Source organism: Motacilla alba, chromosome 6 (assembly GCF_015832195.1).
Source record: "Motacilla alba alba isolate MOTALB_02 chromosome 6, Motacilla_alba_V1.0_pri, whole genome shotgun sequence".
In the NCBI taxonomy this organism is placed as follows: Eukaryota; Metazoa; Chordata; class Aves; order Passeriformes; family Motacillidae; genus Motacilla; species Motacilla alba.
In genome coordinates, this window is record NC_052021.1 from 12,830,449 (window position 1) to 12,843,025 (window position 12,577).

Below are 12,577 nucleotides of genomic sequence, written 5' to 3' on the forward strand. Positions count from 1 at the left end.
AGTGGAGGACATGCAAGAAGTGACTAGAGACTAATCAAATGGTACAACGGTACCTATTTCAGTGATTTTCTGCATCACTGTACTCCTCTCCTCCCCTCTGATGCAATATTACAACAGTTTCCCCATATTACTTCTTTGCAAAAAGCTGGTACCTCCTCTAACAGGTTTTCTAAAATAAGATCTCTGAGTTACTGTACCAATTTTATTGCTATTAGAGAGGTATCATCTTCCAGTGGTACATATATGCCCACCACAGGAATACACAGAATATGAAAGCAAGCAATAGACTCTGATAGAACAGGAGTGGGAAAAAAAAAACTACAGAAAAACATTCCCAGAAGAATCCAATTAGCAATTTTTCCCCTTCTGATTAACCAAAGGAGAGCCAATTAAGCATCAGAAGTAAGAATAATAATTGAACTTAATGGAATACCTATGTACTAAAGAAACATTTACTTCTGTCAGCAGAAGACTACAACAATTAGATTCACAAAAATAGGTTTGAATTCCAGCCCTTTCCCCCTTGAATTAGTCCAGTATACTTGTTGGATGGAGCCTCTTGAGACATACAGATACATAGAGCAAACTTTCCTGACGTGTAATTAAATTAACTGAAATAAATTACAGCTTTAAACTCTTAATGAAATAAAATAAATTCCAAACTAAAACTATTTTTTAGGGTTCCATTCTTTCTTTGTATCATCATCTGAGGGGCTTTCTCCTCTGAGCATCTGGGAGCCATCATGTCAAGATCCGGATATTAAATGTACATGTAGTTCTCTGCAGGCCTAATGAGTTACAACAGAGGTCACATTCTCCACTGCCCAAATGCAATTTGAGCAATTCCTCACAACAAGAATTGTGACACACCTGTGTATAAACACTTCTGACAGTAAAAATGACCGTAAATTTTGTGATTTCTCTTCTTTTCTACAGCAGAAAGATCCAGAATAGCAATGTAGTTTCCCTTATCACTGCTACTATCTGTGACTTTTTCACATTTACTGCTCAAAGTAAATTTTTCTGAGGAAGTTTCATATGTTTTCATAGTAAAAACATAAGGTACAAGATGTGAAATATATTTTGAGAGCTTGGAAACAATCCAGCTGCTTCTAAGTGGTACTCTTAAGTCTTGAGATAACAATGGGTTTCTCTGAACTAAAAACAGTGCGTTGCTTTTCAAGTAACTATTTTTTTTCTCTGCTGTAACAGTGAAATTAAGATCACCCCCATATTTCAGGGAAAAGAAGGAAACATATTCAAATATTGTTACATTAAATAAAACATTTCACATATGGATAAATGCTAACTTTCTAGCATGGCAGGAAGACAAGCTGAACAGGATCGTTTCTGCCAAAACCATTAGCAAATTGCCTTACGGTGATTGGCTTGGCTGTGAGTCTTAGGTTTTATGGGTTTGGGATTTTTTTCCCTCCTCTGTTTTGTTTTTATTTTGACTTTCTTTGAGGATGGAGATATTGGGTAGGGGGAGGATCAGGGAGTTACATTAATCCACACATAGCTTGTAAGTTAAGTCATTTCTTCTGGATATTTTGCTACTTAAGTACATCTGGCTTTGTTTAATGTAATTTTTTTAACTGAACCACATTTTTGCTGCAGTAACCTACAGTACAGTAATGAAAAGCTTGAAGGAAGCAGAGGCTAAACACAATTCATCCATTCCTGTCCATTTCACACTGCTGCCGCAGTCACTGACTGTGTACAAGTGTTTTTGTCTCTTACTACTTTCCTGGAAACTGGCAAGACAGAAATGTTATAAACGTGCGTGCACGTAAACACACACAGGTTTTCACACCACCTATCTCTTTCTGGTTTTCAGCAAGTGCTCTGTGTTTTTTGCTGTTTAAAGAATTTTTTTTGCATTCTCAACTACATGACATCATTTGCCGTTATGTATATCCCCTGCTGGAAAGCAGCCAGCACAGATTTTTCTGAGCCCCCTTTCTCCATCTCACCACTAACTCAGTTTCAAGCCCTTCCTTGAAACGCTTAATCCTTCTGCTATTGTGAACTAAGCATTAGGGAGGAATCTGAAGCCATGACAACAGCTTGCTTCCTGAAGACTCTGCTCTGGGCCACTCTGGAGGCATCCCCACTGCCCAGGCCAAACAGTTCAATGCACTCAATTGCACAGCTTCTCCTCTCTATGGAGCACTGGATTTAATGCCCTTCATTTAACGAGGGACTCCCTACGTGTCTGAAATTTGGGCTCACCTCTGTTAAATGCATAGATGTTCAGCAGTCTCTTTGGAGTTTCTCAAAGCTTGTAAAAGTTCCATCCATCTTTCCAATTTAGGTAAGAGAAATTGGTATTTTTGACATTGTAAATTCTGGAGAATGAAAATTGTGCAGAATTGTCTATTTGCAGCACTTATCTTCTGTTTTGTCAATTTCCAAATGGTTCAAACTGTATAAATTTAACCATATTTGAACAGAACAAAAGCAATCTGCAAAACTCAGACCAACAGCAGCTTAATAATAATAATAATAAATATTAAAACTGATAAAAAACCCAAAAAAAACATAAAGAAGCCTGTCACCTCAGGTTCTAATTTCAGTGGCAGTATGACAATAGTCCAGAATAGTGCACATTAACAGACGACAGGAAATTCTTGGATATACAACATGTGATTCAACTGGTAGAAGCTACCAACATAGAGTTTCACTAACACACTTGGCCTTTCCGACAAAATCACATACATGTAAATCCCAAGGAAGACATAGGGTACAATATTAAGAATATGGCAAATACACACATCATCATGAACAGAGATCCAATTTTTTTATAGTAAAAGCAGTCTTTGTCTAACTCATTGAATATTCTGAATAGTAGGTGTTTGACTTCCCATTTTCCCCCCACTGGCTAGAATAAAACACAAAGTGGATAAGAGGTATTTTGTGAGAACTTTCATGGGTTTAGATCAATTAAACTCAGAATATAAACTTTCATCTAGATTCAAGGGGTTACCAGCTCGAAGATTCTGCACCTAAATATGATGTTTGAGCTACTGAACTAACCAGACAACATACAGAGCCCTATCAGTCAGCAAGAACACTCCTTTTAAAAATCATAAAAAAACAAACACTCATGCAGCAGCAGAAATTGGTAGAAAGCTGGGTATCCCAGGACTAATGACTTGGCATTGAAATCTAAACAGAAGTGGAGAGGCAGTTCACTTTTGCAGAGCCTGACTCTGTGCATGAGACTGAGGCATGCACAGGGTGCTCTGCAAACTCTGCTGACTGCCTGGAGTGTTAGTTCTCCCTGTGTAAGCAGCACTGAAATGAACACTCAGGAAACACAATGTACAGGGAGTTGGTCAGGGAGAGAGCAAAATCAGGATATGTAAACAAACTAATGAGATCAGAGCAAACAGCAATAGCACACTGTGTTTCAAGATGTGTGTAATTTATTTGGTAATTTCAGGCTGCCCTAACAGCATCCCTGGTCTCCTCCTTCTCACTGGGGCTTCTGGGTCCTAAGCAGCACAAGTAGCTGAAATATTTTGGCTACAAAACCACTCTTCAATAAATCTGGTAAGTTAAAAACATGTCAGCATTAAAATTTGTCTGTCACACTATATAACTGCAAGTGCATCCTGCAATGTTTTCAGTGCTTAGCACTGAACAAAAATTTTTACATATTTTTATGCTTGTGGATGTGAAAAATATGTTCCTTGACATTCCATCTCCTTCTCCCAAAACTAGGATGCCAGTGATATGGGGATTTGTTAACAGTGCTTCATGACACACTCTCTTGTTTTCACTAACAAAGACTTCACATAGTATTTTATGAAGACCAGAGAACTGAAGAAAATTTCTGACTACAGAAGGAATGGCATATCACTACAGAAAACATCTTGAAGAAAAAAAAAAAAACAAAACAAAAAAACCCCAACAAATCAACCAAACCCTACGACACCTACCAGACCCCCAACATTTGGGTGCTGTAGCTGTTCATACTGCTGCACCACCTTCCCAGGGGCCCTGTCTGAAAGCAGCAAGATCACTGTAGAACTACTTTTTTTTTCCTGTATATTTTGCCAGTGGATCATATGACACAATAAATAAATAGAGCCTGTGGGACCAATAGCAGCCAGAAAACAGCTTCTGTCATTCTTCCCTGAGTAAGGGACATGACTAAGCCCATTCCACTCATCATCTCCACTTCTCCAGAGACACAAGCACACAGAAATAAAAGGTGCAATGACATCTACCGTTTCTAGTTAAAAGTGATTTTCTTTTTCCAAGAACAGGCACATCTACAAGCACAGAACAGCAACATTTCAGCTTACTATGGGCATGTGCATAATTATTAGAAGAATATTATTTTGGATTTTTTCTTGTGGTATACAATCATGGTACCCATGGAAAAACATTTCAATTCACAATATTTTGCTAATTTTTAAATATAGCCTAAGTTCTACCCCACATGCAGGCACACTCACTGTCACTCATACTGAAAAAAGCCAAAAAAATTAACTACTGCATCTGAAATTCTTGTCAGTCAGAAATTTATCTCAAAATACTGACGTAATATTTCAATTATTAGTCCATGGAATCAGTTCTCTGTGAAACTAACTTCTTCACCAAAAGAACTCCCTGCATTTCTCTTTTTCTTTTTAATTCATAAAAAAAAAGGCTAAGTTGTCAATTTTAAGCGACCTGAACTTATTTACATGCACACAGCAGAGAAGAGAGTGTTTATAATGGCTCAATACAGGCAGCCCCATGAAGCAAGCCAAGCATTCCTGCTGGTCTTACATATAATCAATGAGCCTGCAGTGCATTCACTGATGAATTGGACAATGAGACTGAGGGTCTGAGTCATATTCAATCAACTCCATTTCCAGCAGCCTGTCAGGAATGATGGCAGATCTGTTTTGCAATGCTGTACACATCAACCCAGTTAGGAGAATATGTTTTTGTGTGTGTGTGTCTGTGTATACAAATGTGTGTACATAGATAAAATAAGTGTGTTGGTATAAAGATAAATTGATGGATTTGTTCAAGAGTACATTTCAATGCAGCTCCTCGTTTGCCTTTTCTTAGCAACTGCATGTCCACCCAGAAGCTTTTTTCCAGCAACAAGAAAATTAAAGTACAGAGAAGCATAGTCATAAAGCTGGGACCATTCAGACTGGAGATAAAAACATTGCAAGAAGATGGTAGATGCTGAATTAAAAAGACGTGTCTCAGGGGCAGACCTCTAAATGGTCTATTAGATAGGATGAGAGAGTAAATCTAATTTGCCAAAATGCAGGCGTGCTCATCAACGTTTCATGCTGTCAATATTCCATGCTAGCTTGCAGCCTTGATAGAGTTCCCATAGTAATGAGCCTGAGAGCTTGGGAGGATTTGGCTATTCTGTAGCCAGTCACTCTTTGTCTCACCAGTGAATTAGAACTCCAGAATGTGCTCCACACACTGCCTGAGCAAACAGCCCTTCAGGTGGCAGAGCTATGGCAACTGACCACTGACGTAAAACGCAGGAACAGCTCCAAGAAACACATGCTTCCTAGATTCTCTGCGCTGGAAGAAAAAAAGGATGAAAGTAATATTTTTTTAATTTTTTTTTTTTTTTTTTACTTTTCAAAGTTCCAAATATGGTTTCTTTTGGAAAATGGACTGTGCCTTGGAAGGAAGTAGGCTGCACTCTAAGAAACAAGCGTTAAGAAAAGTAGTGCTGAGGTTTTCATTTTTTTTTAAACTTGGGGATTCTCCTCTCTTCCTTAATGTTTCTTAAACTAAAGTTTTCATTTCTTAAGCTTAAGCCTTGACCAAATTCAGGTCCCAGATCTTCTGCAGGCCTGTTTATCAGACTTCAGGATTCTGATTTCACACTGCAGAATACTTCAACAGAATATTCTTGAGAAATATTTAACACAAATTTAAACAAATACTTTTAACAGAACAAAAGTACAAGCAAAACAAAAGAAATAAAGACCAGAGAGAGCACACAGTGTATTGGAGTGACATGTACACTGACCTGCCCTATCTTTTGTTTCTGAAGGATGTTTTTCCATTTCCTTTTGAGAATGATAAGCATGTACTTTTGTGGACCACATTAACAATGCACCAGTACCAAAGTGGGAGAAAAACTCTGGAGCACAGTCTCCCTTCTTCAATTCTACCTGCTCCAATGCACATGAAATTCCCTAGTGAACTTACATAACTCATTAATCCAGCAATTAACTAACTCAATCCCAAAAAGGTAGGTACAACAGGCAATGGAGGAGCATGGCCAGTAGCAGACATATGTAGTCAAAAACTCTCATAACCAGTCGCTCCTTTTTTACAGCCTACTGTCCATAATCCTGTCTTATCTCATTTCCTAAGGCAAATCTGGAGAAAGAGGGTATCTGGATGATACTACTCTAGCCTTCTGGTTATCAGAATAGGAGTCCTTTCCTTATCCTTATTTGACCCAGATGCAAAAGATGGGCCTGGTCCTATGTGAGTGATTTTCCTCTATCCTACACAGGAAGAGAGAGTCCTGAAAAAAACCCTTTGGGGAAGAAGAAGGGGTAAAAAAAAGTCTCTTCCTGGACAAATCCAGAATCTGGCCATTCTGATGCCAGATATCTGGGAAGTGGACGCGCACTGAATTCCCTGCACTCAGTCAAGTTTGTGCCATATGAAATACTTAACTGACAGGACCTGCAGGTGTTACCACAGGGTTTTCCCGAGAGGAGCACCACTCATCAAGGTCCAGTGTAGGGCTGTTCTGAGTTTTTTTCGCCTTCTGCATAAAATGAGATGTTAACTTGCAGGCCTGTTGTAGAAAAGCAACTTCTGAATTTGTTGCCACTCAACAGAATCAGGCTTGGAGCAGAGCTTGGACAAAGTTCCAAGCCTTATCAGTAAAAGGGAAGCAGGCTACAGGGTATTAAGGTAAAACTGAGGTCCATGATACTACAACATCATACATTAATTGTCCAAAGTGCTTCCAATAGCTACTGCAAATGGCTGATCTTAGCCTACTGTTACAGAGAGCAATAATATAATTAAAAATGCATAGTCCTGGTGAAACCTGTACAGAGAGTCATATCAGCTTTTATAGACATGTTGAGTACCTGACACTGCTTGACAATTAACTTGAAATGAAAAAAAAAAAAAAAAAAAAACCACCTTCTGGTGCTGACAAACTCGTTGAAAATTTATACTTTTTGTATCAAGACATCATTTTTTCCAGTAAAGACAGCAATCAACTTGATGTAAAACCTAAAAGAAGACAGCAGCAATAAGCTTATGGTGTGAAATAAAAATCACCTGTGTTTCACACTTACTGAAGGAATGAAAAACCATTCTCCCTCTACCTCTGACACTTTTGCAGGACTGTGTCAGCGCAGAGGCTGTACTAAATAGTGTTAAATGTTCTTTAAGGAAGAACTTTCACCAGGATGCTGTGGTAAAAGATCACAAAGACAGCTATTTCAGCAATGAGCTGCTCAATGCACTTAAAAAAAAAAAGAAGCTCACACATGTGTACTCTCCTAATTACTTTTTAACCACACACAGTATGCTTTCACTTTACAGTTTTTTAAGCTAGTGCAGATTTTTCAGATTCCACTGTGGTATATTGATGCATTAATTGATCAATTTTTCAGATTCTACTGTGGTAGATTGATTATTAATGCATCAGAAAATCCAGATTCTGCATGCTGAAGCATATGCCAGAACAACATGGGATGTTATGAACAAAACCGTATTCCTAAATATGAAATAATAACCTTAAGTAGAAGGTGGGTTTTACTCTGCTTTATACTAAAATCAACAGGAGTTTTAACCACCTTGAATTCTGCTGGTATTACCAAAGCCAATAGTATTTTATAAAAACAGTATGCTTTAATGCCTTCTTGTAAACAAATAGAGCACACAATATCTTCTCTCTGGAAAACCAGCAGAGGAGCCCTTAAATACAAAACCACTTCCTGTATTTTGGTTAGGGACATCTCAGCAAAGAAAGTGAATACAGATTTTCCTAGGAGATATCTGAACAGTAGAGAAAGAATGGTTCATACTTAAAATATTTCAAAGCAGCAAAGCAAGAAGCATGAGCCACAGAAAGAGAATTAAATAAGGAGGGAGCTAACATAGACTTCTGGGTGAGCCACAAAGAGAAAAAAGTTAGGGCAGACAAACTGTGTAAAGGTGGTAATAAGGAACTGTTTAGAAGCTACCTGAGGCAGTGAATAAGGTATGGATTTCAACTTGAAAGTTTTACCTTCAAACAAAATTTTAGGGTATGTGCAATAAACATGAGGTTCTAATGTTGAAATCCAAAGGGCATTTGAAAACATCTGGTGTTCATATTTCAGTTTTCAGCAAGGCTCTGTAGTTTTGATCCTGCACTTTCATCTTTACCTATTCTTCACTGAGTCTGTAAGAGCCCTCATTTTTCTAGTGTACAGTTCTCTGCCTTGTTTCTTTCATTGGGCAGCTGACTCCTGCACTTGGATTGAACCATTTCTTGTTATTGGCTGAATGGAATTTGCAGTTTGTCCCTTTCCAGCACAAAGCAGTGGCTCTCGTGTATGCTCATTGGTTTGCAGGCTACCCAAGCCTCATGTATCCGCCACGCTGCTTTTTTACCCCATTTTGGATTGTGACACAGTTCAGTTAAGACAGGTACAGCAAATTTGTTTCAGAATTATTAAAAAAATTACAATGTCAAATTACCCCAAATAACCACTGAAACCAATGTATAAATAAGTGAAATGGCATGTAACTAGCCCTGAATTCCCAGTGTTCCTAAATAACTGGGATATTTTTTATTCATTTTGTGATCTAGGTGTCTAATTAGATTTGTTTTCTTATTAGATTCTCTAGCCCTGTACCCATAGCTTGTTGGGGAGTTGCTGGTTATGTAGGCAAAATAAAAGCCTGCCACCATTCCCATTATATCTAGAATTCAATATTCCATGATTCATAATGAATGATGCCTCAGGACTAAAACTTGCCTTATGGGTTTTCATTTCAGGGCATTTCCTTTTCACCTCTTCCCCTTCCTGAATTACAGCTAAAGAAACAGACATATTTGATTTTTCCAAGAGAACAATAGTAAAAAACAAAACAAAACCAAAAAACAACAAAAAAGCCACACAAACAAATTATTAATGTAACCAGTAACACACAGTTTCCAAATATTAAAATTTCTTTACTAATTTCTCACACAGTGAGATTTCACAGAATACACCTGGTTTTTTTTAACTTCAGCTACCACATTTGTAAAAAGACAATCCTTGACCAATTTCAGCAATCTTGTAACAGACTTGATGTTTGGACTGTTCTTCTACAGGAGGCAAAATGAGGCATTCTCTCCCTGTGAGAGCTGTGGACATAGTAACCAACAGCTGTAGCACCATGAACATCATCTGCAGAATGAGAAAACCTGGATGCTGCAAATGTTACAGCCTCAGAGCTGACATCCAAGGAAGTCTAAGATGAAGGAAATACAATGCCTTTCACAGTTGTGTAGTCTCACACACATTAATACTTCAGTAAATGCAAACTTGCTGCCTATATCCACCAAAGTGCTGTGGTTTGGTTTGCAAATAACTCCCTTATTTCACGTGATACCATGAAAGAACAAAGATTCATCACATGGCTCCTAATGACAGGGCAGAAATCTCCACAAAACCTAAACATTTCCCTCCCTTGATAAATGAGATCTCTGGGTTAGCAGTTTACAGATAGGATTGTCAATAGTCTATTTCTACACTTTCCAAGTATCCTCATTCTTATGGCAGGAAGTCACAGGAAGAAAAAGTCCTAAAAAGAGATGCAGGAGATATTATTAACATCTCTGGCAGGTGAGTCTGATGCCCAGTGGAAAAAGAAATGTAAAATGTTTTGTTGAAAGATATGTAACTAATCATATTTGTCACTACAGCAAAAGCAGAGAGCCTTCACCAAGAACAGAAATGACTCCCCAGTCATCAGAGTAGAAAGCAGAAGGGTTTAATGGTGTCAAGAAGCTATGGAACCTGTCAGACAAACTGATCCGAGAGTAAAAATGATAGACATGTGATTTAACTACTCCATCTACTGGCAAATAATTATGGCTAGTGTAGAGATACAGGAGTTGCTGATATAGAGCTTTGTCCACAGAAAAGACTCAAAGAGCTATTTTTCACTTCTTCGAACAAGTAGCAAATGCATTATCATCAGTGTAGTTCCCTTCCAGTTTGCAGACCCTGGGGTTTATATTAACACCATGTCCCAAATGGCACAGTTTCAAGCTGAGTTTTACTTAAAGGGTATGAAGATTTTTTTTTTTCAGTATAGCTCATAAACACATGAGATTTATATGACCTGTATCATGATATACTTAACTTTTATTTGTAGTTCATCCAGTTGATTCTTACTTTGATTGCTTGGGAACACGGTAAATCTTATGGCAGATTATGCAAAGCTCCGACTAAGCACTCTTCATCACAGCCAGTGTGTTAAGCTAGAGTGACTTCACAAAATACAGATCTTAATTTCTTTTCTCTTACAGGCAGTACAGAGTAGTAGAGATGTGCAGGAACACATACCAAAGATCTACAAGACACAATCTGAACATGGAAACTGGAGACTTACTTTCCTTCAAATAAAAGTCTCCTAATACTTCATCTTCTCCAAGATGTGACATCATCTCTGAAACCTCATTTTTCCTACCATGAACATCAGGGCATTCATAATTTTATGCATTATATTTTTACATAATGACTATTATAGAATGCCAATAAGTCTGCAATGTCACATGGTATTAGTTAAATTACCTATTTAGTATCTTCTGCCTTTATTTTCTAAGAGTCCTTCATGTTCCTAATTTTTGAGTTGTCTAATATAAATTCAACACAACAACAAAACAGGCAATTTCCTTCACCCCCACAGAGGAATAAAATTTGTGAACCAGACCAAACCCTCTTCTACACTCTGTCTAAACTCCCAGGAGAACGTTGTCTGGACATAAAGACCACAAAAACACTGTCATGCTCCTCTCAAAGGCCCGGAAAATGTTTGCCAGAGTTTGGGGAGCAGGTTTTGGGAGGAGAGGGGATGACAGCTGAAGTACTCTACAGGTCACAGTTGTGAAGTTAAAACCAACAGCCCACCCCAAGACAACTGGTGGAAACACGGAACAGCAGGTAACAATGGGCTTCTACCACTTCTGGGAAATTTCAGCCCTCATAGAAGCATGGGGATAGAGTATGAACAAGAACAACAGAATTAGCTTTTATCTCCCATATCATCTCTGGAGACACTTCTGCAAGTCCTGGAGCTGCAGCTGAGATAACAGAAATAGACCTTATAAACACAAAACACAATTCTATATCCACACACCATCATCTGCACCCTTTCTTATAGATTTGGTCCACAAAATTAAAGTTCCTAGTCACATTTTTTTTTAAATCTTATTCACTGTCCAACAATTTTCCCTAAAGCTACTTACTATGGATAAGTACATCCTTGATAAGACAACTGCAATTTGGAACCTACTCACTGTTACCTCCAAGGGGACAAAGCTGACAGATTAAGACCAAGAAGCACCAACTTAGTTATGTATTTTATTTCACAGCTACGCTCAACACATATGAAAGCCATTGCTATAATAAGATTCAAATAGTACTAAGGCCAGGAGCTGCAGTCTGATCCCCAAAATCCTTCCAATTTAAGCAAATGTGATGTTTTTTGTGAACATGGTTGGACAAAGAATAAAAAACAATGATCAACCAATATACTTCCTACAGCTTTGCCAATTACTGCTTCACCAGGGTTTACAAGTTTGCAGTTGAACACTTTCTGTGTGTTGATTCTGGAGGGTTTGATCTGTGTGTCAAATCTGCAGTTTTATTTATACCTCTCAGGGTCAAAAGAAACTGGGATATGTTTGGTTGCAATAGTAAGTATTGGTATGTTTTGCACAATGAAAGGTTTCACAATATAAATTGGGATTACTGTTACAGTCAGAAAAAGTGCTGTTGGTTTCTTTATAAAAGTAAAAAAAGCTCTTGAAAACTTTGCTGGATGTTGCCACAGGAGGGAAAAAAAGTTGTACAATAAAGCAACAAACTTCCCCCTTTTCCACAGCTTTGAGATACAGACAGGGAATGTGGTGAAGCTCCCTCCTTCTCCTCCCCTCACATTGCATCCAGCAGGGAGCTGTACGTTTACGTGCAAGCTTCAGCCCTGCTCCTGGGTCTCTGCTTAGAGCATTACACTCATGTGCCAAGTTCAGTGTTCAAACAAAACACTGGTTTGTCCCTTTAGCAAAAGATATTCAACAGGATAAGAAAAAAGCGTGTTGATTTTCAGAGATGATTTAAATAACCACATATGTTTTCAATGTTTACACTTCTGGGGAAATTTTTTGCACTGGAATATTGGCAGCTCAGACTCTGACCTCAGGAACATCTCTCACAGTTTCAGAAGGGAGCTCTGCATCTCCTGTGTTCAAACAAGACAGAAATCTTGTCCACATTTCAGGTCTTTCCCACTGCTTTAAGAAGACGAGTCAAAGTCTGTTCCACTGAAATCAAAAGTGTTTTAACAGGGATGGGACAGG